We start from the raw sequence: 25,082 nt of genomic DNA on the forward strand, positions 1-25,082 counted from the left end.
TTCTGAGTTCTATATTTCAACCTATAGGCCAAGAAAGGTTATTAAGGCTTAGGTCAATATTGGCAGGTGCCTCCTTCAGAAAAATTATCAGGGCAGCTCATCAGGAAAAAAAATAATCTTGCTTAACTCCTTATATAAATAAATATTTGATTCAGAATATATTTAGAACATGATGTCTTACAATTTCCACATCACGTTTGTAATACTATAATTTATAAAAGGAAATACATATTTGGTTTTTATCCCTTTTCCTGGCAAAAAAGCTGCAAAAAACCCTTGGAATTTCCTAAGTGAAATAAAGGCACCTTTTGTTAAGTTAATGAGGTGACTCAGAAAGTCCCTAGGTAACCCAGAGATAGGGCTGGCTGCCAAGGGGACCCAAATTGGTGATAAGAGGGTTGGAGATTTCAGTCCTACCAGTCCTCAGGTAAGAGAGAGGAGGTGGAGGGCCAGAGGTTTGGTTCAATTACCAATGACCAACAACTTAACTCACCATCCCTAGGTGAGTAAGTCTCCATAATAACCCAATAGAATGGGGTCTGGAGAGCTTCTGAATTGATTAACACATAGAGATTTGGGGAGGGAGCATGCTGAGAGAGGGCATGGAAGTGCTCCTACCTTGTTTTATGAACCTCTTCAATCTGACTATTCCTGAGTTATATCCTTTCATAATCCTCCAGAAATCTAGGAAGTAAAATGATTCTCTGACTTGTGAACCACTCTAACAAATTAATCCAAATCAAGGAGGAATTTGTTGGGATCTCTAATCTATAGCCATTAGTCAGAAGCTCAAATGATATAATGTGGACTTGCAATTGACTTTTAAAGTAGGAGTAGAGGGGTGGGGGCATCTTGTAGGACTGAGCCCTTAATCTGTGGGATCTGATGCTATCACCAGGTAGTGTCAAAACTGAGTGAATTGTAGGGCACTCGATGTCAGAGAACTGTTTGGTATGGGGGAAAAATCACATATCAGAATTGGTGTCAGAATCCTAACACTGATCCAAGCTACCCTCTATCTCTCCTAAACAATGATATACATCTTCTAACTTCTTTTCTTGCTTCTTGAACCACACACAACCTGAGGGTCCCTTATGAATTATAGGAAAGTTTATGTCCCCGTTATGTTCAAGATGTCACTTGTATTACATCTCACCTAGAATATAAGAAAATGTCTTTTCTGTTCTCATTCTCTTCACCCTTGCTCATGCCTATGTAGCAGCCTTGGCACTGTCAAACACATCAGCTAGTTGGTGTCTTTGGATTCTCTGTTCCATTGCCTAGAATGTTTTTCTTCAATACATCTGCATAGGTCACTCACTATTACTTGTTTCATGCCTCAGCTCTGTGTCTCCTTAATAAAAAGAACTGCAAAACATAGCAAGCAATCCCCTACCCCTTATCAGCAAACATACTCAAAAGTACGCACACACTCATATCCCAATCTCCCTTAATATGTGTTATTTTTCTCTATAATACTTATCATCTATCCATCATAACTGGCATCTTAATAAATACTATACTGACTTAAATCTAATATTTATTTCTTTTGTATATAGAACATAAAACATTCTGCAAAGCAAAAAAACATATATTTCACTTATTTCATTTATTCTGCAAATTACCTAATTTCTGTCTGCCTCAGTTTACTCAAATGTAAAATAGTATAAAAATAGCATTTACCAATTATAGTGTTTTGATGATATAAATTCAGAAGATATATTTATGTAATTGGCTTAGTGCACAGAATAGAGAAAACTACTAATCAATATTAGCTATTGATATTGTAATTTTCTTGAGAACAGGTAATTATATAAAGAATAAGATACATGTATAATAATATCCCTGCTTCTATTAGTAGGTACTTTCAGGTCTTAAGAAGCAGAAACTGAGATGGGAATTCTAATTGAAGAAATTAATTAGAGGAAAGCTCTCAGGAGAAGGAGTGAGGAAAGTAGGATAAACATATTTGAGCCTGTGTTGGAGGGGGTGTTAAGTAATGTGTTATTTGCTAACCTATAGCTTAGCCTTGATTCCACAGGAACCTCTGATCCATAAATTACACCACAGAGTTCCACCTAGATGCAAGGTGGCCAAATGTTTGTACCTCGTGACAGGTAAGCAGGGCCACAGGAGACCCAGGGTGAGGTAGAGGGAGCTCAGAGGGAAGACTCTCTTGCAAGAATACCCACTTCTGCCTGAAAGTGATGAGAGAGCACTTGGGAGTTGTTAGTGGCCAAAATTCACAATCACTAAGGGATGAATGTACCCCTGTTAATGGGGGCAGGGGGAAGTTTATTGGGAGGAGGATAGGGTGGGGATTGTATTTTTTTATTGAAAAACAAATATACAGCTTTGACTGGATTTGATGTAAACTGTGCCATAAGCAGGCTTCCTTTAGGTGGCTAAACAAAGTCCAAAAAATAAGAAACAGTGAAAAAAATGTCTCTGAAACCAGACCAGCCTTACAAAAAATAGTGTAGAGTGTCTGGATAGTATACCTATTTTGCAATAGTGTAACTTGTAAATAAATATTGTTGACTGCCCATAGTCCACAACTCCACACTTCAACAACATGCTGACAATCCCTAGGGAAATCTACTTAAAACTCTGATGTTCCTTCATTTGACTAACTCCATCTTAGTTTGGTAAGCTTAGTTTGGTTACTATGTCCAGAGCAAGCCACATGCAACTTGTTACTTGACCAATTTTCTAAAATAAGTTTTCAGGACAAACCCAGCAAGATAAGGGAAGAAACATCCACTATAACTTTCAAAAATTTATCCTAATTTCAGAAATTAAAGATAACAGGCTGCAGAGTTTGAAATTCACCCACAAATGGCTCCATATATGTTTCAGTAGTGATAATTCTTGTCCTTTCTATTTTCTTCCTACCTTGTAATTGAACTCCGATTTTAGATTGGTGATCACAACTCAACAATTTTGTGGCCTCCCAGGAATCCCTGAAACTCATAGAGCATGCTGTGGGATGGTGATTGATTTCTTTCAGTTTGTTTATCTGAAATTTCAAGGAGATTAACAGATGGAATGTCAGATTCAAATGAAGCTTTATGGCTTCAAGCGAAGGAGCAGCAATTAGATTGTTGTCTAAATAGATTAACACTCTGAACCCCTACTTGCTCCAAATACTTACCACTAGGACAGAAACTATAGATTCTAGGCATCTGTAACAGCAGCCAAAATATCCTTGGCCATTGATAAAACTTTTTATCCTTGAATTATACTTTCTGTTGAATCCATCTGCCAATAATAATAGACCTTCTGATACTTATTGCCCAAATACATGCTGAATAGAATAAATTTTAAAGGTTTTGATGCCCCATGTTAAAATATGATAAACTGAGAAATATTTAATGATTAAAGTGTCAGCAAATGCAATGCAGACCATAAAGCATCTGGTGTGGCAAATAAAATAATAGTAATAGTCCCCAGGTTATTGAGAGATCTATTTTTTGAAAGGTACATCTTAAATAATTAAAAATCCACTAGATTTAGCACCTCACAAACCTCTTCCTGACTCAAGCTTAGTTCTTCAGTCTTACAGAAATGGATGTAGTGAAAAGGCTTTTAACAGCCAAACATACAACAGTTTGTAGTCCTGTATATTTTAAATCACTTCTAGGTAAACAACCATTCTTTATCTGATATATCTGATATATGGGTTAGCAATTCACACTGTAGAAACCTGATAGCTTCCTCTCGACATGCATACACAAACAAAAGGGATAACAACACAAAACATGAGAATAATTATTTTTATACACTTAATAGAATCATAATACTTAAGTATCAAATTAAAAGTGGCTAACAATATACTTTATAGTACTTTATAGCAGGGTTTCTCAACCTTGGTACTATCAATATTTGGGGTCAGATAATTCTTCATTGTGAAAGACTGTGCTGTGTATTGTAGGGTGCTTTGCAACATTTCTGCCCTCTACCCTCTAGATGCTAGTGGTAGAAACCTTCTTTCCTATTATGACAACAAAAAGCGTCTCCAGATATTCCTAAATGTCCCATGGGGGAAAAATCTCTACTTGAGGACGATTGCCTTATGATATGTTGTATCTGAAAACAGATATAAAATCATGTTAATTATTGAGGATGTAAAAGAGGCAAATCAAGAACCCATCAGTACTCAGCAATATTACTGTATATCACAAGGCTATGTGAGCCTCTTTGGGCAGCTGAAAGTACAGCCTTAGGCAAATTGAACAAAGAAAACTAGGTTGTAGAGAAGGCATACGACAGAATGTCAAGCCTACTATCCTGTGCAATGGGTAACCCAATCTCCCAGAAACACCTCAGACAAAGAAAATAAGCCCGCTTGCATTTACAGGACTTGCTATCATTTCAAGAGCAATATGTAGGCAACTTAGGAAGCTCTGAATAATTTTTTATTTATAAACGCAGCATCACTATCCTCCAACCACTCCTGACTCTGTGGACCACAGTCTGTATGGATCATAGTCTGTGAGGTCATGGTTGTAATTTATGTGTGTATATGTATGACTAAGAGCAATTTTATTTTCTTAGATGCTTGTCCTAAGTCCCTACATAACTATTCTTTATGTCAAAGATTGCAATACCTATACATTAAAAAATTAATTACATTATAAAGGAGAAAATATTGAATTTTCTTTCTCAAGATTCCTTCAAAATGCTACAGTACATCCCATAACAGGTTTAAAAATCTAGAAAAATTGATAGGAGACAATTCTTCATGGGCCTGTTGCAGTTCTGCATGTCTTGCCTGCAGAGACACTATCTATATTCCTGATTATCTGTTTCCCTCTGGGACAAAAATCTGATTTTTGCCTATTTTAAAGGCTTGGGCTCCCTAAGTTCAGAGTTCTTTGCTTGTAACACAATTCACCACTTATGTGCATATGCACCCTTACACTTTTCATGTCACCTGTGGGGATTAAGATCAGGTCACAGATACGTGGAAATGTCAATATTCACACTCTATCCTTTGTTATGAATAACAGAGTCTTTTGTCTCTGACCCAGGAATGGTATGTCTGTCTTTCACAGGAAACTGTGAAAGTCACACAGGAAACTGTGGCAGGCAAACATGTTCTTTCTATTCCTCAATGCTGCACATTCTTTACCAGATGTTCAAATAAATTGATCATTGTCCCATATTTTCCCAGTTTTAGCACTGAAAATTCCACATGTAAGGGGGTCTAGAGAAACCAGGACAGTTATTCACGCTACAACACATATGAGAAGTTTTTTTTTTCCTATGACTTTCTTATCTCTTCTTTCTTCTCCTTTCTCCTCTTCCTTCCTTATTTCCTTCCTTCTTTCCTTTTTCCCTATCCTTTCTCCTCTTTATCTATCTCTCTCTCTTTGTATCTTCTTCCTTCTTTCATTTACTTCTTTCATTCTACCATTATTCATTTAGGACTATAAGATTATAAAGACAAGGCACCAAAAAACTAGTTTTGTGTCAAGTATCAAGAAGACATGTTTTTAGAATAGATTTCATAATTAACTAGAAAACTCATTGAAACAAATTCTTAATATTTAATAATTTTAAGGTATGTTACCCTACTATTTAGACATAACTATTTTAGATATGTTAATTCTGGGTCCTGAAATTGATTCTGTAACTCTTCTCAAATATTTTGCTATCCGAATTTATAAAAAAGTTCAATCCCTCATGCCATTCATCAAGCCTAGACATGATATTGGAATGCTCCTTTCTGTAAGGGATTTTACTTTCTACCTCATTAAAATCAGAAATGCCTCTGTTGTTTACTCGAGACAAATAAATTAAAGCCAAAATGCACAATGCCCTTCCAAGGGGGAGCTTTCAAGATCCAGAAAGCCATTCCATCATTGCCTTTGCTCCCAGGTTGGCAATGTCTCCCCATAGAGCCAATCCAAAATCAGAATCAGATTCCTTGTCTTTCCCGTGCATTAATGCAATCACACAAGCCAATGAAGATATCTTCCGTTTCTGCTAATGTCTTTCTCATTTTATATCCATTCCAGCTTAGGAAGGGAAAATTATTCACCACAAGGAAAAGTTTAAAGTATTGCTGATTAGTTACTATAGATCAGTAACATAAAACCAGGAAAGACTCTGAACTGATAAAAATTTATTTCTATATTGTGAGCCATGTCTTTTTTTTTTTTTTTTTTTTTGAGCCATGTCTTTTTTCAGGACTGCTTTATGTATTTGAGGAAACCTAGTCTCTCAGACATACAAATAATAATAATTAAAAAAGGACAATTAATGTTAATTTATGAAATTTTAAATGAAACTATTGTAAGAGAATCTGGAGAGGACAGTTGTCTATAATACATTATGGTAATATATTTATGAAGAAAATAGCATAGTCATGATGGGAAACCATGTACACGCAAAGAGGGCATAAATTACTAATATCAGAAATGAGAGGCGGCAATATTACAGGTCTCATGAAATGGGTAATAAGGGAATGCTATGGACAACTCTAGGTAGGTCCATAAATTTTATGACCTCAGTGAAATGAAAGGATTCCAGGAAAGAAATAATCTGCCAAAGTTCACATAAGAATAAATAAACAATCTGATTAGGCCTGTATTTATTAAAGAAATTGAATTGACAATTAATAACCTTAAAAAACAGCAAGTACCCAGCCCAGGTAGACTCACTGGTGAATTACTTAAGAAAAAATCACACCAATTACCTACTTTTTCTTTCAGAATACAAAAGCAGATTTACCTCTTAACTCATTCTATGAGGTCAGCATTACCCTCTATTAAAACCAGACAAAGACTATAAGAAAAACAACCACACTCCAACGTTTCCCATGAACATAGATGCAAACATTCTTTTTTTGTTTAAGATTTTATTTATTTATTCATGAGAGACACAGAGAGAGAGAGAGGCAGAGACACAGGCAGAGGGAGAAGCAGGCTCCATGCAGGGAGCCTGATGTGGGACTGGATCCCGGGACTCCAGGATCATGCCCTGAACCGAAGGCAGGCGCTAAACTGCTGAGCCACCCAGGGATCCCCCAGATGCAAACATTCTTAACAAATATTATCAAATCAAATCCAACAACATGTGAAAATAATTATATACCACCACCAAATAGGATTTAGTCCAGATATGTACCACTGATTCAACATTTGAAAATCAATTAATATAATCTATAACATCAGCATGTTGAAGAAAGGGAAAAAAACATAGTCATAACAATAGATGTAGAAAATGCATTTGACAAAATCCAACATCCATTTATAATAAAAACTCTCAGTAAACTAAGAATAGAGGGGAGCTTCCTCAACGTGGTAAGAATATCTCTACAAAACATCACTTAAACTAACATTTAGTGATCTCTCTTCAGAATATTACTAATTTCGTGACAGTAACTTTCTTTTATGAAAAAAATATATGTTATGATATCATGCTCTGATAAATCAGGGTTATGTCACCTTTCTTTAAAATCCTTGAATGTTCTGGCTTACTTAGTGTATATGTGCAACTGCTCAGTGCCATTTATGCAAAATATACAATTTAGGACTTTTTTAATAACATTACTGTTTGACCAGTAGAAAGATGAAGTAACTGAAAGGTACAGACCAAATACTGTTCTTTATAGATAAGTGTGGACATACTTTCATGCAGGGTTCAAACTCTGCTATTGCCAATGTTTAGAATTGAATGAAAATGTAAGAATTCAATAGTATTCATCATTTGTCATTTCTGAAAGAACACAGTTGTCATGAGTCACCATTTGAGTCAATACTAATTAAGTCTCAAATTACCACCTTTTTAAATGGCATGCTGGCTCTCCATGGGGAGTAACAATAGGCTATATAAATGTGGAGTCAATTTGACTTGTACTTCATATGATGTGAATCATTCTCATTGTAAAATAAATTTACATATAAATCAGGGTACATTTAGTTCCTTCTCCAGCTCATAGATGGCTGAAGACTCCAAATGAGGTGTTCCTCCAAAGATTGGTAACTAGTAGGAGAATTTCATTCTGATATTGAAGCTGGAAAGATTCAACATAAATTAATGAGATTAGCCATCTGCAGAAGTGACCCATTCTAACAGATGGTTCCTAAATGTGAGAATAATTACACAAGGGTACTTCTCAAATCTCATTAAAAAGACTAAAATAAAGCCAATGTAGGATAAACTGTGACCTAATTAATTGTAACTTCTTCTATGTAATGTCAGCAGAAGGCTAAGGCATGCCTGCATGCCTGAAGTAGGGGGGAAGAAAAGGAGAGAGCCAAAAGGCCAGAATTTGTTACTGGCATCCATTCAGGCAACATTTATTGAGTGCCTACTTATGGCCAATGATTATGTAATATGTTGGCTCTTCCTTAAAGTAGGAACCACAACCCTGAAGATAAATATTTGTATTTGCTTGGCAAGTATTTCTTTTTGGTGTGGAGGGTTGGATTAAACTACTAGATTTTATTAATTCTACTAATTAAAATTCTCCAAATTTCTCTGGAATCTTTTATAAGTTTGTGACTTGATTAACTGATATAACTATTTTGTTGCCATATATTTTTAATTTAAACATATGTAATAAAATTATTATTTTATTGAGAATATACTAGACAGAAATTTTGCATAAAACTATGAAGAATGTGATAATAAATATGGCTTGATGCCTTATCAAATAAAGTGATCATTGTCCCTATATAATTATTTTTATACACTTAATAGAATCATAATACTTATCAAATTAAAGTGTATAATTTTAGAAATAAATCTATGAATCATAGCTATAATACTAAGTAAAAGCATATAGAAAAGAGATAATTTTTCATTTGGTATTTGGAAACTATGGGTAGAATAGGAGAAGCTTTCATAAAGGAGATGATATGAGCTAAATTTGAAAAGATTTGAAAAGCACCAAAAAAAAGGAATAGCACAAATACCATTCAGGGGTTATAATTAGCATAGAAAATCAGGAAAAGGTGAAGCTGACAAGTATGAAGGGGGTAATAGCAGATGAACGTAGAAACATGTTTGGAAGAAAGTCACTGAGTGCTACAAGCCAAGTTACATATAGTAAACTTAACTCTATAGAATGCAGGAAACTACTGAAATATTGTTAGTGTGTAACTGGAGATCATGCTTAAACATTTCAATGCTTCCATACACCGTTATAAGATTGCTTTCTGACTTTTAGGTTAATTTATTGTTATTTGGATTAATAACCTAGCACATGAACCATCCCTAGATTGACTGATTAAATCAATATCCAGATTATAAAATACTGACAACCAGAAAAAAAATGTTTCATGAAGTCATACAATAACCAAAAAAAATTGTAGTAGATATTTCTACTCCTCTTCTTTCCTCTAAACTATGATAAAGTCCAAATTTTAAAGGCTGAATTATCACTGAACAAAAAACTGAATCTAGTCAAACTATGATTCATTTAGTGAAATAATAAGCCTTCATTAAAAGAAAAACTTTTCCCCTCAAATCTACTAATGGTAGATAATTACATTGTTGCATGTGTATTCTCTTTAGAATTTGAAATTTCACATACTTTGAGATTAGAACATTGTTTCAGCTATCTTCTTTCCAGTGAAGAACCCATAGTTTGAGAGCAAGTTTTTAAAATATATTTTAATGTAGACTTTATGTCAGAATTATAGTTTTAAAGTACTTTTCTACTTAAAATTTTCTCCAATGAAGACTTTTTAACATCGTTGACATTAGTAATTTTTACCTTAGCTGCTTTTCTTCTTCAATGTACCCCTGAATTAGAGACCAAAGTATGAAGACATGTATTCCTACAGGCCATTTCTTTTTTGAGGGCTATCATAAACATTGAAAAAAGAAAAATGACCATTTTTTAACTAACTTTGATGTAAATAGAATCTTTATTCTCTTCAGTTCCTTTATATATTTTTAAAAGATTTTATTTATTCATTCATGATAGTCACAGAGAGAGAGAGAGAGAGAGAGAGAGAGAGAGGCAGAGACACAGGCAGAGGGAGAAGCAGGCTCCATGCAGGGAGCCCGATGTGGGACTTGATCCCAGGTCTCCAGGATCAGACTCTGGGCCAAAGGCGGGCACTAAACCGCTGAGCCACCCAGGGATCCCCTCTTCAGTTCCTTTAATTACCTGATTCGATATCTAAGAAATTCCTGCTTAATATCATAAGTTACAATACAAAGTAAAACAGAAAATAATTTCATACTTACATGTCACTTTGCTCTACATATCATCAAAAATATGTTTGTATAGATGCACTTTTAATTTTTAATTTCCTTGTAAGAAGATATTAGTGTATTACTCTCATCTTCTGGATAAGATGGTATCTATCACCATAGAGATTCCCATGGAAATAAAAAATAAGAAATAAAAACAGAAAATTAAAAATAAAAAATACTTCCATACTACCAAAGAAATGGGAAAAATAGGATTCTCTTATATGATTATGCAATATTAGGCTGCCAGAATAGTGCTAATGCTAGATTTTGGCTACCTCTCACCCATATCAGATTTAGGATTCGTTCAGCACTTTTACCCTCCAATGGTCCATTGTGATACCTTGATCTTAAACTGCATGTATGGGCTTAAATGGCTCTCTGCCATTTAATTCTGATCATGCTGCCACCACCCTTCCACAATACTCAAAAGGAGCAGAGGTAGTAGTAGGCATCTTTGACCCTATGTGTAGCTCATCATTGGCATCAAGGACAATTATGCCATCTCTTCTGCAAGCTCCAGGGCAGACATCACGCAGTCTTCCAAAGACAGTGTTCTCAATAGAATTGTGTGCCCCCAAAAGATGTTGAAGTCCTAATGCCCAGTATCTATGCTTGTGACCTTATTTGGGAGTAGGGACTTTGCAGATAATCAAATAAAGATGAAATCATTAGGATAGACACGAATCCAATATGCCTGTGTACTTCTAAAAAGGAAAAATTGAAGACAGAGACACTGAGAGAATGCCATGTGAAAATTGGTATTCTATCACAAGCCCAGGAATACCAAGGACTGCCCATAAATGACCAGGAACTAGGAGACAGGCACAAAAAGGTTCCTCTTTCACTGTTCTTGGAAGGAAACAATCTCAGTCTCCAGAGTTGTTAGAAATAAATGTTCATTGTTTAAGCCACACCATCTGCTCAAAGATGAAATATTCTCTACCTCTGAGGGGGTTTTTTGTTTGATTTCTTGGGGTTTTTTGTGGTTTTGTTTTTGTGTTTGTGTTGTTTTGTTTTGTGGGTCAAATGGTGGTAGTGGAGCAGATCCTTCTAAGTTAATGTGTTTCACAGTACATTAGGTTGCTGGCTGTAGCACCCCAGGGCTTCCCAGCCTTCTCCTTTAAAATTCAGTGGTTTCATGATACATTTTTTTGCAGATCTGTATCACAATTCTTTAATTCAACAATTGAAGTTACTCATAAATAATGATTGGCATGGCCTGGAGAATGTCTATTCCATATTAAAATTATCTCAATTTCAGGTCTCTGAAAATTGCTGATCATATGGCTGTCTTGACTAGAATCTGAGGGTTCATTTCTCTGGCATACTTTCTATAAATAATCTGATTGTGAAGGTTTTTTTTCATTATAAATCAATAAATGCAGTAGATGTTTTCCTGCATCAACAGTTAGTAGATATCAGATATATCTTGCCTTTAACAACTTCAGAGAACAGTCATTCTGTCTTGTCTTTACCTTCTAAGAGGAAACTGTGATCAGAATGAAGTCTCAGTAACTTAAGGATTTTTTCTGGTGCAAAGAGGCCATTTCCAGGAATCACGAGAAATGCAAACTGTCGGATATCATGGACTCCTATAAGAAACTAGCCAGGGAGCTTGAGATGGGCATTCTCATGTTCATCTTTCCAATGACAGTTTTAAGGATTTGATTAATTGATTGATTGATCAATTGATTGATTTAGAGTGTGTGTAAGCGGGCTGGAGGGGTAGAAGGAAAGAGAAACTCTTAAGCAGGTTCCACACCCAGTGCAAAGCCCACTGCAGGACTCGATCTTATGACCCTGAGATCATGACCTGAGCTAAAATCAAGAGTCAGATACTTAACCAACTGTACTACCCAGGAGCCTCATCTTCCCAATGATATTTTTTTTCTCTTTCTGAAAATTAAACTAATCTATCAGCCAAAGGCTAATTGAGCTTCAGCAAATGCAAATGCATTTATCAATGTAGGGAACATAAGAGAAATACCAGGTTCAACTCTGGCTTTTAAGGGAGTCTATGAGACTTCTCTCAGCTGACTCCCTTGCTCTTTTACCTTTTGTTTAGACAAGATTGTTTCAGGGATAGCAAAGACTACATATTTGGATATATTATTTCTCTCCTAAATTTGGAAATCCTAAAATTCCAATTTTAGGCAGGTACTAATAACTAAATTTAAGTGTGTTCTTAATTTTTAAAGTTTATAGCATTTGCAGAATACATCTGAATACTGTCAAGTTTCTAGTGATGAATACTTGTCTTTAACCACTTTTTTTACCACTACACAATCTAACCTAACAATTTAAATTAATGAATATTAGGACACCTGGGTGGCTCAGCGGTTAAGCATCTGCCTTTGGCTCAAGGCATGATCCTGGGATCCCAGGATGGAGTTCCACATTAGGTTTGTTGCATGGATCCTGCTTCTCCCTCTGCCTATGTCTTTGCCTCTCTCTCTGTGTCTCTCATGAATAAATATTTTTTTTTTAAATAAAATAATAAATATCCTCATAAATATCCAAGAAACATAAGAGACTGTGATTTCCAAAGTTGTTTAAAGTCTTTGCATGTACACTTTTGTGGTATCTTTATTAATCATAAGAGCAAATATTAAAAGTAACTGACAATTTTTTAATGAAATGTATGTTATTCAGTGAATTTCGGTTTTATCTCTGCTTTGACACTAATTGATTGTAAGAGTTCCACAATTTCTTCAAACTCTTTTCTCTAAAATGAGATATTAAACTAGATAACATTTCAGATCCTTTACTAATTTTATATGTATAGAATTTGGGGGGAATAGCAGTTTATCTAAAGTGATGGAAGATCAGCAGGCCAAGAAGAGCTATAATAATAACAGAAACCACTGGAAATGGTCAAAATTAAGAAGCTATAGCTCAGCCTTGGTTTTTCTAAATCTTTTTCTTAGTTTCAACTATTATTCGAAATAATTCCTATTTATATCTGTATCCCCAGTTAGGTGAAAGTCATGCCACTGTAGATACATTTGTTGATTATTTATGATGTGTAATCAATGGGATATCTCTGTAGCAATTATTTATTATGTCCCACAATATTGAGTGATGACATAAAACCATGTACATGATTATGATAGGCAGAATAATGGTCCCTCCAAGATTTCCATATCCCAATCCCTATGAATATGTTACTTTGCATGGCAAAAGGGACTTTGCATATGAGATTAAAGAGGTTTGAGAGAAAATCCTACAGCCTGAATTATTCACATGGTCCCAATGTAGGGATCCCTATAAGGTAGAGAAGGAAGCAGTAGACTCAGAAAAGGAAATGTGAGAAGTAAGCAGGTGAGAAGTAAGCAGATGTTGGGGTCATGCACCATGAACCAAGGAATGTAAGCAGCCTCTACAAACTGGAAAGACGAGGAATAAATTATCCCCTAGAATCTTCAGGAGGAAATCGGCGATGCTGAGACTTTGATTTTAGCTCCATAAGACCCATTTTCAGATTTCTGACCTCCAAACTATAAGCTAATATTTATTTTGTAAGCCACTAAGTTTGGGGTAACACATTACAGCAATAACAGGAAACTAATGCAATCTTTGACTTTAAAAATCATGCAGAAAATTTAATTCGAGTTCAAGTTGGCAGAAAAAAGCAACCTTATCTGTCTTCTAGTCCCCCCTAAATCTTGCTGTAAAAGTACAAAATGTTAAAATCTGTTAACAGTGAGGAGTATAATACTCATAACAAGAATGGGTCATCAACACAATTAAAATGTTTCTGACACGTTGAAAATCAAGATATATATATTTTAAAAAATTAATCAGAATAGAAGACGCTGCAGTCTAGCACAACAAACATAAGAAGTCAGGAAAAGAGTTTGGAGGAAATATCTTAAAAGCCTGTGACTTTGGGACATGTAAGCTTTGGGATTGGGAGTAGTGGGACCGGAAATGGGTTGATTAATTCAAAGATCTTCTGTGCTGAAAGTTGCTAAGTCATTTGGTTCTATTTACCCTCCATTCCCCAACTCAGCTTATGCAGGGATTTAGCACCTGGTATTTTTTCAAGGGAAAAACTGGAGCTCTGTTTCTAGAAATTGCATGCCTAGGGAAAAATGAAGTTTTTAAACATAATGTTAAGACTTAAGAGTCATTTCATCGTATTTGAGATTTGCAGGAGAGGGGCAGGAGCAACAGAATGCCTCCTTCTGTCTCCACATACATTTATTTACCAAGTCTTGCCTATTAGTCTCACAGCTCTCCTCTCTACATTCAACTGCCAGTCATCCTAAGATCAAGGAAACAAGACCTTTGAGAAACAGAGCCTCATTACATATTGACAGAGGAAACCCAAAACACCTGCATACATTGATCAACATGCAAATACTATTAAAGTATTTCTGGCAGATTGAAAAGCAAGATATACATATTGAGAAACTAACCCGAATTGAGGAAGCTATGACCCAAACTCACTCTTTGCTCTTTAGTATTAACAGAAAGTCAAGGTCACTGGAATTTTGAGAAAATAATACTTCAGAAAACAAATAGAAAATTAGAGAAACTTTTACATACCTTAAGTTAATAATATTAAACTAATAAAATGATTGATAAACTGAAATAGAAATCAAGATATTCTTCCCCCAAATATCAGATGAATCTTCCAAATCAAACAGGAATGCCAGAAGCCCAGAGAGGTGAATAAAAGACTTAAACCTAGACACAGCTTTATGATATATCATAAAACCAAAAGAGAAGACCCTAAGAGCTTTTAGATCAACAGCAACAAAAAAGATGAGATTTTCAACTCATAGCCAATATTTCTGTAGTTCACTTACAAGAAATTTTAAAATGGTTATTTATAAAAATTATGAACTCACAGTTGAAAATAGCTTTTAGTAACACTGAAATAAGTTCGTTTTCTAAACAATTATTAATATACTGCAGCTAAACACTCTCCACAACACTTGGCTCAGTCTCTCCTCACTTCTTCGCAATTTGTCTCAGCTGCAGTCTGGTTCCCAACTAGAATGTTGCTCTTGTTTACCATCGTCCTCTGTCCTCTGGACTTGGCATTTACATTGATTTACTCAGCAGGTTTCTGATTCCCCTCAAGGACTCTGGCTCAGTTTTGCACACTGACCTTCCCTACAGTGAATCACTACTGAGAGCACAGGCCTCTCATATCCTGCCAGCCCAATAACCAACCAGAAAATCCTCTACCACAGGGAGAACAGAAAAGTCTTAGGTTTCCTGCTTGAAATGGCCAAACTCATTTTATTTTATCAGGTGGATGTGACAATATTTTTTGTCGGGAAGCAGGTTCTTATTGTTCCTGTTGTTTTGATTTTGGTTTATTCCCTCAGTTATTGAAATGATATACAATTTCTCCTCATAGTATTTCTGTCAATTTCTTTTCAGTCATCCAAAGTTTGCTCACTGTAAAGTATATTTCTGAGCCATCTGCAGCTACAATTCATAGCCCATTTATGTCCAGATCAGCAAAATGTATTTCAGTAGACATAAGTTGAATGATGATGGATTCAGAAGTGACACTAATGGAAATGCTCAAAATATAAGATTTGTTGCCTGTTGCATAGCCAAAAATTACAGCCATATTGAAAATTAGATATGCATACCACCCAAGGCTTCAAAGCCCGAAGAAGTTTTTCATCCTAAGATGGATACAAAGAAAATGCTATGTTATTTAAAAATGCAGTCTTTCAAGAACATAGGCCAAAAGCTGACATGACAAATATTGTGTGCAGTTTTATGTGTTACCATAGCAGTCACTTCTTACTGTAGGAATAAGGTGGTAGAGACCTCCCCAAGAATAATCCCTAAATGGACCAGAAGCCTAAAATCAATGTTTACCCATGTTTTTAATAGCACTTTGCTTTCAACATTGATTGAGTTTATTGAATACTCCCACTGGCCATTTAAGTATCATGTTAAATTGAAAGTTCCCAATGGTGTTATGGAAACCTACAACTAGCAGGCACCCTTGGTTTTTCAGAGAGCCAATGACCCTGAGTATCATCGTTTGCTTAAACCCATGGCAAGAAGCCAGAGGATTTCTGAAATTAGCTGCTTTTCTGGCCTGTTTTCATTGAATTATAAAAAAGCTTTATAGAAAGTAATTACAAAGTCTTTACATAATTCTAGTAATTAAATGTGACTCTACCTATTATTATTAGCTTCTGTTCTTTTTTGCATTACTAGAGAGGCAAGGGGAGCTCAACATAAGAGTTTGTGCCTAGGTGGGCATGGATCATTTAAATCAAGAAAATGGACATATTACAAATGTATTCTCTTTGAACAATTTGGGAAAAATTAGATTTTTTTAAAATGCAAAGAGACATTAATTTCATAATGAGAAAGTTGTGTGACTAGGTCAATGAACAATAAAATGATCAAATCCTGTTTCTCCATTCAAGTATTTTTTTTTTTGTCAAGACAAAACTAGTATTGGAAATAGCAAGAATTCAGAGATCAGTAACACTAAATTTTCTTTCCCATACTATCTTTACACTAATTTGGAAAAATGCACTCTGGAGAAAAAAAGTCTGAGTTTTTCCTTCTTGCCTTCTTTATATGGTGTTTGTGGCATTTTGATTAATGCCCATATATTTAAGAATGTCATCCATCTATTACCAGTGTAGAATAAGAATGACAAAAAGAAGATTTAGAAGGCTCCTTTATATGGTCCTTTTATAATAACTGTGTATTAAACTAGTATGTAGAAAGTGGTTATCTCTTTTTTTTTTTAAAGATTATTTATTTATTTATTTATTTATTTATTTATTTATTCATGAGACATAGAGAAAGAGGCAGAGACACAGGCAGAGGAAGAAACAGGTTTCCCACAGGGAGCCCGATGTGGGACTCTATCCTGGAACTCCAGGATCCCTCCCTGGGCGGAAGGCAGGAGCTCAACCGCTGAGCCACCCAGGCATCCCTGGCTATCTCTTTCTATGACACCTATAAGTCCAATGTGGAAGAGTTTGAACAATTTATTTAATATCTTAATTATGACTCATTTATTATTTATCCCCTCTGATCTTCATGCTATTTAAAATTACGAGTATACCACAGTATTAAATTAGAGTATTTACCACAGTATTCTCATTGGGAGACCTTAGAAAGTTAGTAATTACAGTGGATATATGTTTTGTTTCCTCCTACACACCCATTCTTACTGCTTATTTTTTATTATTATCCCTGGTTTTTACATGTTATTCCAGGGAGATTAGTCTAACTCCCATCTAGGAAAGTAAGCATGAATCCTTGACTATATCAATCTTCATAGTCCATCCCCTGGCCACAGAATTTGCTTCAGAGATAAGAATGTGATTAAGTTCGTTCAATCAAAACGAAGCATAGAATCTCTACTAACATGCATAATACCCTCTCCAATCAGGATGATATATTGGAAAAATGCACTACAGCCACTTTGCTATTAAATGTATGCCAATCTAAAAGGTGAACTAATACGTTAAGGAGACAGTCATGAAGACTCTTGGAGCAATAGAAATGCAGCCAAGATTAAGCCAAACTCAGATTCTGCTATTTTTGTAGATTTCTCTGTGTGTGTGTGTGTGTGTGTGTGTGTGTGTGTGTTTATGAACTGTTAAATCAGTTTGAGTTGGACTATGTCTTTGTAACCAAGAGTCTTGACTGTTGTAATAACAGAAGGAGATAATAAGGAAGTAAGTTACCTGTGAAAGTAACAAAACATTTTTAAGCCAAAAGAAATGCATCTTAACAAATATTCTGTGATGTAGTATTTCTCAATCACAGCACTATGGCACAGTGATAAATGCCAAGCTCTCAAGTCATATTAACAAATTTTAGTTAATACATATTATTTTTTGTAAACAATGTATTCATTGTTTTGATGATACTTAAACACTACTAATGCACTGGATAAATTATACTATGCTTCAGCTTAGTCAGTTGCCCTAATCAGGAATTTGAACTTTAAGGGTATTCAGTTATAATTAAATTTGAGAAATCTAAACTGGGAGTAATTGCTAAAAGCACTTCTACTATCCATGTGTCAATCAAAACCAAGGCCTTTTCCAAATAGTATAATGAATGTTAGAATTATGTTTCTATTGGTGAAATTAATGGCTTGTTCATCATCATCACGAATATTGGCAATGGGTTCTCATTAAAAAGTAGTATTCAAAATATGTAAATTGACTAAAATAATTAAGAATCACTCCTCAACTTTGCATAATGAGAAGATAAAATTATCACAAAACTTGATCATTACATGGTCTATGTTCAGCTATTGGATTCAAAACTTCTAATTTATTAAATAAAAGGGAAATAGAATCCTATCTCTGTAATATTAGCATGCCTGCCTCCTATGAACATCTCATGCAAGGTGTGGATGAAGCATCAAAAGAACAGAGATCTTTTGGACTTAAAAATAAGTGGCATGAGATATTTCATGTCTACTTCTTAATGGTTGCTTAATACCTTTCTGTATATATGGCTAGAATTGACCTAAAATTTTCTTTCCTTTCAAGCTTGTAGCAAGATCATAGGAGGAGAGCTAATTTTCACCTACCTCAAAAGTGTCCAGTGGTTATCATTATCCAACCAAAAAGAACCTGAGCATTAGGCATAACCAAAATGACTTATTCTACAAAGCCTATTATTAAAGCAGTGTTTCTGAAAGTTAACATTGTGATGCATATGCTTGACATATGGCTTAAAGTGAGATATAACCCATTTCAAAATAGAATAATGGGATCCCTGGGTAGCGCAGTGGTGTAGCGCCTGCCTTTGGCCCAGGGCGCGATCCTGGAGACCCAGGATCGAATCCATCCCACGTCGGGCTCCCGGTGCATGGAGCCTGCTTCTCCCTCTGCCTGTGTCTCTGCCTCTCTCTCTCTCTCTCTCTCTCTCTCTGACTATCATAAATAAATAAAAATTAAAAAAATAGAAGAATGATAATTCTGTCAAAGATCATCTAGAGCTGAAAAATTATAGTCCAATGTTGACACAAAGTTAAACGGTAACTGAATGAATAACATTAGCCCTGGGATTATATTTTTGTTTCCTTAAATCTATTATTGTATTTATGTTACCTTTAAATGAAAGTTTCAATTATTTAAATAATACATAAACTCATTTTCTTTTTTTTTTTTAACTTTTATTTATTTATGATAGTCACAAAGAGAGAGAGAGAGAGAGAGAGAGGCAGAGACATAGGCAGAGGGAGAAGCAGGCTCCATGCACCGGGAGCCCGACGTGGGACTCGATCCCGGGTCTCCAGGATCACGCCCTGGGCCAAAGGCAGGCACCAAACCGCTGCGCCACCCAGGGATCCCATAAACTCATTTTCTTGGAAGAAAATTAACCCATTACATAACAACGAAGTCACTATAAACATTAAATTGAATACCATCAATCTCAGTCTCCTTATTGGTAAATAATTGTGTGTATTTCAGAATTGTTTTCTATGTATTTACACACACACACACACACACACATATGCACAGTCATGGTAAATACATACATTATTTAGGAGGAAAGGAGAAAAGTTAAAGAAATATATTCTTTTCTTTTCTTTTCTTTTTTTAAAGATTTTATTTATTTATTCATGATAGTCACACAGAGAGAGAGAGAGAGAGAGAGAGAGAGAGAGAGGCAGAGACACAGGCAGAGGGAGGAGCAGGCTCCATGCACCGGGAGCCCGACGTGGGATTCGATCCCGGGTCTCCAGGATCACGCCCTGGGCCAAAGGCAGGTGCCAAACCGCTGCGCCACCCAGGGATCCCAAGAAATATATTCTTTTAAAATTTAGTATTGTCTTAGCAAAATAGTGCACATGATTCCAACATACTGGTTTTAGCTTAGTTATATTAAATGATACCTACTTGCCTTTTTTTTTTCTTTTGCAAACAATGCTATGGTGGGTATCACTATAATTTTTTCTTGTGTTGATATAGGAGGATTTCTTAGGTTCATATGGGAGTATTTCCCTACCCTAAATTCTAAGAATTCAAAGTAGAATTGCTGAGTCATAGGGCATGTACATGTAAAAATTTAATGGATATTACTAATTGTCCTCAAAGTATTTCACCATCAGACGAGAAAGGATCTGTTTCCTTATGCTGACTTCTCTGTCAACACTTGATATTATCATATTTTAATTATTTGCTGAACTCATAGAAGAAATCACTATCCCATTCATGTTTTAATTAATAATTCTATGATTTCTTACAAGGTTAAAAACTGTTTCATAAGTGTGTCAGTGATTAGAATCTCCTCTTCTATGAATGTCCTACTCATATTTTTAGCCTAGGAATACTTTCATAGATAATTATAATCATTGCTATACAACATTAGTAATTAATAATGATTTCCAACTTGCTTGGTGTTTTGACACTTTTAATCCCTTAATTGTATAACATATCAAAACAATCTTGTGCTTTAAAGGTAGGCTACAGAAATATTGTAAATCACTACAAAAATTTAATAAATATTTATGTAAGCTCATATATCTATGATTGAAAAGTGTACAACCTCCCTGAAGAAGGAATTATGGCAGGCAATCACTAACATTCCTTTTTAAATCTTTCCCTACTCTATATTCAAATGCATAAAAAAGAGTGCTCAATTTTTCCTAAATTCCAAACAATAAACCACAGGTATAGAAGGTTTATTTTTCAGAAAAACACAAACTAACAAATATACAAAAACACCAAAATTTCTTATTTGATTGTCGAAAAGGGCATCCAAAAAGAAAAATAGGACTCAAACAATATTCAATGAATTTCATTTCCTCCGTAGTACAGTAGCATCAAAATATGGCTACACAGCATTAGATATGAACTATTTAAGTATGTGGAGTTTTAGTTAATTTTAAATTTTCTTCCATGCCTTAAGGAAATCATTTAGTATTTCTGGTTTTCATTGTCTTTGCTCTGAAAGTGGGAAAAACATTTAGCTCATGTTGTTCTTTTAAATTATTGTACTAAGGATGCAAACAAACTACTGCAGAAATAGTTTGAGTAAAACAGAGGCAAAAACCACTTATATATTAAAGAGGGTTTAAGGAAAAATAGAAGGAAATATATCTTAGGAAAAAATTAAAAGAACATGTTCTCCTTGACATTTTTTTTATTTTCCATAAAATTCTGGATAACAATTTTATCTTTTTAAAAGATTCAAATGTTTAAAAATTATTGCTTTTAGGTATATTCTAACACAGTTTATCCTAGCACTTCCTTAAGACATTTGTCTGAATTTTTTCAGAATACTTCACAAAAGAGACACTCCAGTTACTGAAATAGGAATATAAAATGAGGGCCTAATTAGAAAATGTTCAAAAAGTTTCATGTGTCTCAGTGTTTTCTCTTTATTTTAGGAATGTTGTTTTCTTAAAAGAAAAAAGAAAAAAAAGTCCAATTCTTTTACTACTCAACACAAAAATATCCAGTTTCAACCTATTGCTTTTGTGGTGTCTTAAAGTCATTGTCTTTGCTATCTATTGGTTTATATTATCTAATGAGGTACTATGATAAATAAGAAACATGCTGTCTCCTTTTTCTTTCTTTTGAAAGAAGTAGTCTGTTGAGAGTTTTAGCTTGTAAGTTGTAATATTTTTATGTGCACTATTCAGTAGGATTTCTGATTATTAGAATGAATGATAATATCGTGGTTTGAAGAGCATTGATTTCTCCATCATGCAACCATTTTTTATGATGAATCTCTCCGACTGTTCAGAGTGATTTCCAAGGAAATTCACTGTTTTAAAACTGTTTTAAACAATGTAAATAAAAATTCCACTCTATGGGTCAATATACCAAGCTGATATTTCTATAGATTTTTCAGGAAAATGATTGGGGGATTTGTGAAAGCAATTTAAGTTATGCCTCCTCCACCATGTATTTTGTCTAACTCTCAATAATAGTAAATCTGGTTGGAAAATCTTTGACTCTGCCAAGACTTATAAAACAGCTAGGAAAGTTCGAGAAACAGATTTAGAATTGCACATGGAAAATATAGTTATGAATTAACTGATTACTCTTTAGTTTGACATAATTAAATAAAAAGTTAACGCAAGTGGGAAAACTAAACCTCATTTGTACCATAAATTAATACCAGATTATAGAGGAAAATTATAAAAATATAATGATGTCTTTATTCTTTGCTGCCAGACTGTCTTTCATCGAGAAGGTTTGTTTTCTGGGCAAGATGCTTCAGATCCAGGAATGATGATTCATGAATTCTGGAGACTGGCATTATTAAACAACAGGATTTTAGAAAATATTACATTAAAAAATCAAAATATCCAACTAAGTAAAGATGAATGGCTTGTTCAGCATTTTAGACAAAGGAAGTAATATTCCCTAATGTTATATGTAAATTGCTCTTTTCATAAATTTAGTACTCAAGTAAGATGTTCTTGAAAAACAAGTAAAAAACATACAATCATTATTCCTTGTATAAATGATTTTTTAAAGCACATTATATTTTTCCATAATAGGGATGGTTGTTTTCTTTCAGGTTCTTCCTAAAATTTTAAATTAAGATTTATTTACTTTTATTTTGTTTTATTTTTGCAGGAAATAGAACCTGGGAAAAGGTGCATACTGTAAACTAACACATTTGCTACAATCATTTGTGTCATTCAGAAATAAAAATAGCATATTATTTTTCAGATATTTTCCACGCTAGATGTTTAATTAGAGCACCGATGGCAGTAAGCCATATTTGTTTTTCTTATTCTGATATATGACTTAGTAAGTGTAATAAACTAGAAATAGAAACTATTGATGAATAATTTTTTAATTTGTATCTTAGCATTTTACATTTTTAAAAATGTATGCATTTTTTATTTGTATCCTTTCTGAAATGATACAGATTGGTACAAATTATATACTTCTGACTTAATATTTGGTTTGAATTCAGAAAAGTGATAGCAACAATCTAGATAAGCCTAGAAGCATGATAGATCTCACACCAAGACTTGAAGACAAACAACTCCAAATTAAAATGGCATCATTATGATTTCATTTCAGTCAGACTGCTCTTAGAGGTTTCCTATAAGAACTATATTTTTCTGGCACGCTTTTTGTCTTTTTCCCAAAACTTTTCATTGTGTAATGAGAAATAAAGATAGAAATGTTCATTTTTAAGGCCCATTTTTTCTATATTTGGGTTGTGCTCAGACGGAAAAGGTTTTGGGGCCAGAAGGCATCATTCAATTAATCACTATTTATATCCTAGGGGTCCTATGCTAAGTTGTCAAGAAACAAAGCAATTAGTATGAAGCTAGTCTAAGACAGTACACCATATAAAAAAGGAGACAGCTTTATAAGCAATTAACTATATAACACAATATAAGTGCAAACCAATACAAGTGGACAGTATGACTGAAGTAGCTATAGACTCAAAGGGAAAGACATAAATTAATCTCTAAGTAGAAAAATGAGATTGTTAAAACTTCATAGAAGAGAGGATCTATGCACTGGGCCTTGAACGATGACCAGCAATTTGTCAGGTAGAGAAAGGATAAGAACTATGTTCTAGGCAAAGGGAGAAGCATGAATAAAGACATCTAGATGCATAGGGCATCTGGGGCCACAGGTCCTGTGGGGAGAAGTTGTAAAAAAAAAAAAAGAAAGAAAGAAAGAAACCAGATTGCAAACGGTAATGAAGTCATCTGGGCTATGATGAGCCACAAAAGAAATGACACATTATGGTAAGTGATCATAATTACTGTGGATATTGGAGAGGAAGGTCTGGAAGAAACGATGCCATTAGGAGGCCACTGAAATTATATGAGCAAGAGATGATATAAACTGGATGAAGACAATTAGAATTAGAATGAAAATGTTTTTTTTTAGAAACATTCTAGGCATTAATTCACAGGGTCTAGGGTAAGATTTCTTCTAGAGAGTAAAGAAAAGGGATCAGAAATCATCGGTGTATCTTTTGGGTTCCTGGGTAGTGACATTACCCAAAATGAGGAATCTAGAAAAAGGCATTTGTGAAGGTGAAGAAAAGAGAATATATTTATGTTTGAACTTGGTACACTTGCCGAGTCTATACATACCCAGATGGAGATAGCATGTGTCAGTTTGCAAATATACATCTGGACTCAACAAAAATGTTTGATTCGGCAGCTAGTGCTTTGGAAATCATCGGCATACTGGCAGCAATTGACAAGGGCTAAATTTAAATATCAATATTTAAGATTAGGAATAAAAAAAGCCTCAGCTGAAAGTTGAGTGCTTTACTGAAGTCCCTCCTTCCTTTACACACCATGTATTCCCATTTTTCTCCCAACACTGGGAAGATTGCTGGAATCTTTGCTTAGCTCCTGAGACCCCTAATGGCTCCTTTTGGTCTAGTTTCTTGGAGTCTTGACTCAGATATGTAGCATCACATTCAGATTATTGACTCTGCAAGTCTTGATTGCATTGGTGGCCCTAAATAAAATACTATTCCTATTCAGCTCAGTGCGATGCCACAAACTAGGGGTTGTTACTGCCTCTCTGTCTCTTGAGGTGAATAAACAGAATGCCCTGACAAAGAAAGCCTACAAAAAATTTAGCTCACTGAAACACATTTTTCTTCTCTCTGAAATACTGACTGCTAAAATTCTTGGCTTTTTTTTTTTCTAATTATTCAGTCCTAAAAAAATCCTATATCCAGATTCTATAGTTCATCATGGTCAGAGGATTAGTCTGGTAACAAAGACTTTATGACAAGCAGATGTAGAATTCTCTTCAGAGCATCTTGTATGTAGCTCTACCAAGGCACTACTGCAACATGCTTTAATTATAGAAATGCCCTCTTCTCCCATTTGATCTAAGAATAGTGAATCGTTACATTTATATATAATCTATATTATATATATT

The 25,082-nt window shown here is 34.7% G+C and overlaps 1 long non-coding RNA gene across 1 annotated transcript; it reads left to right on the forward strand.

Annotated features, from left to right (window-relative positions):
• The first annotated feature begins 6 nt into the window (after positions 1–6).
• Positions 7–23,316, forward strand: LOC144301724 (uncharacterized). The gene is made up of 3 exons (XR_013368480.1): positions 7–427; positions 2,042–2,117; positions 22,374–23,316. It is a non-coding gene; the product is annotated as an uncharacterized LOC144301724 (long non-coding RNA).
• Positions 23,317–25,082: the final 1,766 nt, after the last annotated feature.

The sequence above is a fragment of the Canis aureus genome, chromosome 30 (genome assembly GCF_053574225.1).
Source record: "Canis aureus isolate CA01 chromosome 30, VMU_Caureus_v.1.0, whole genome shotgun sequence".
NCBI lineage: Eukaryota > Metazoa > Chordata > Mammalia > Carnivora > Canidae > Canis > Canis aureus.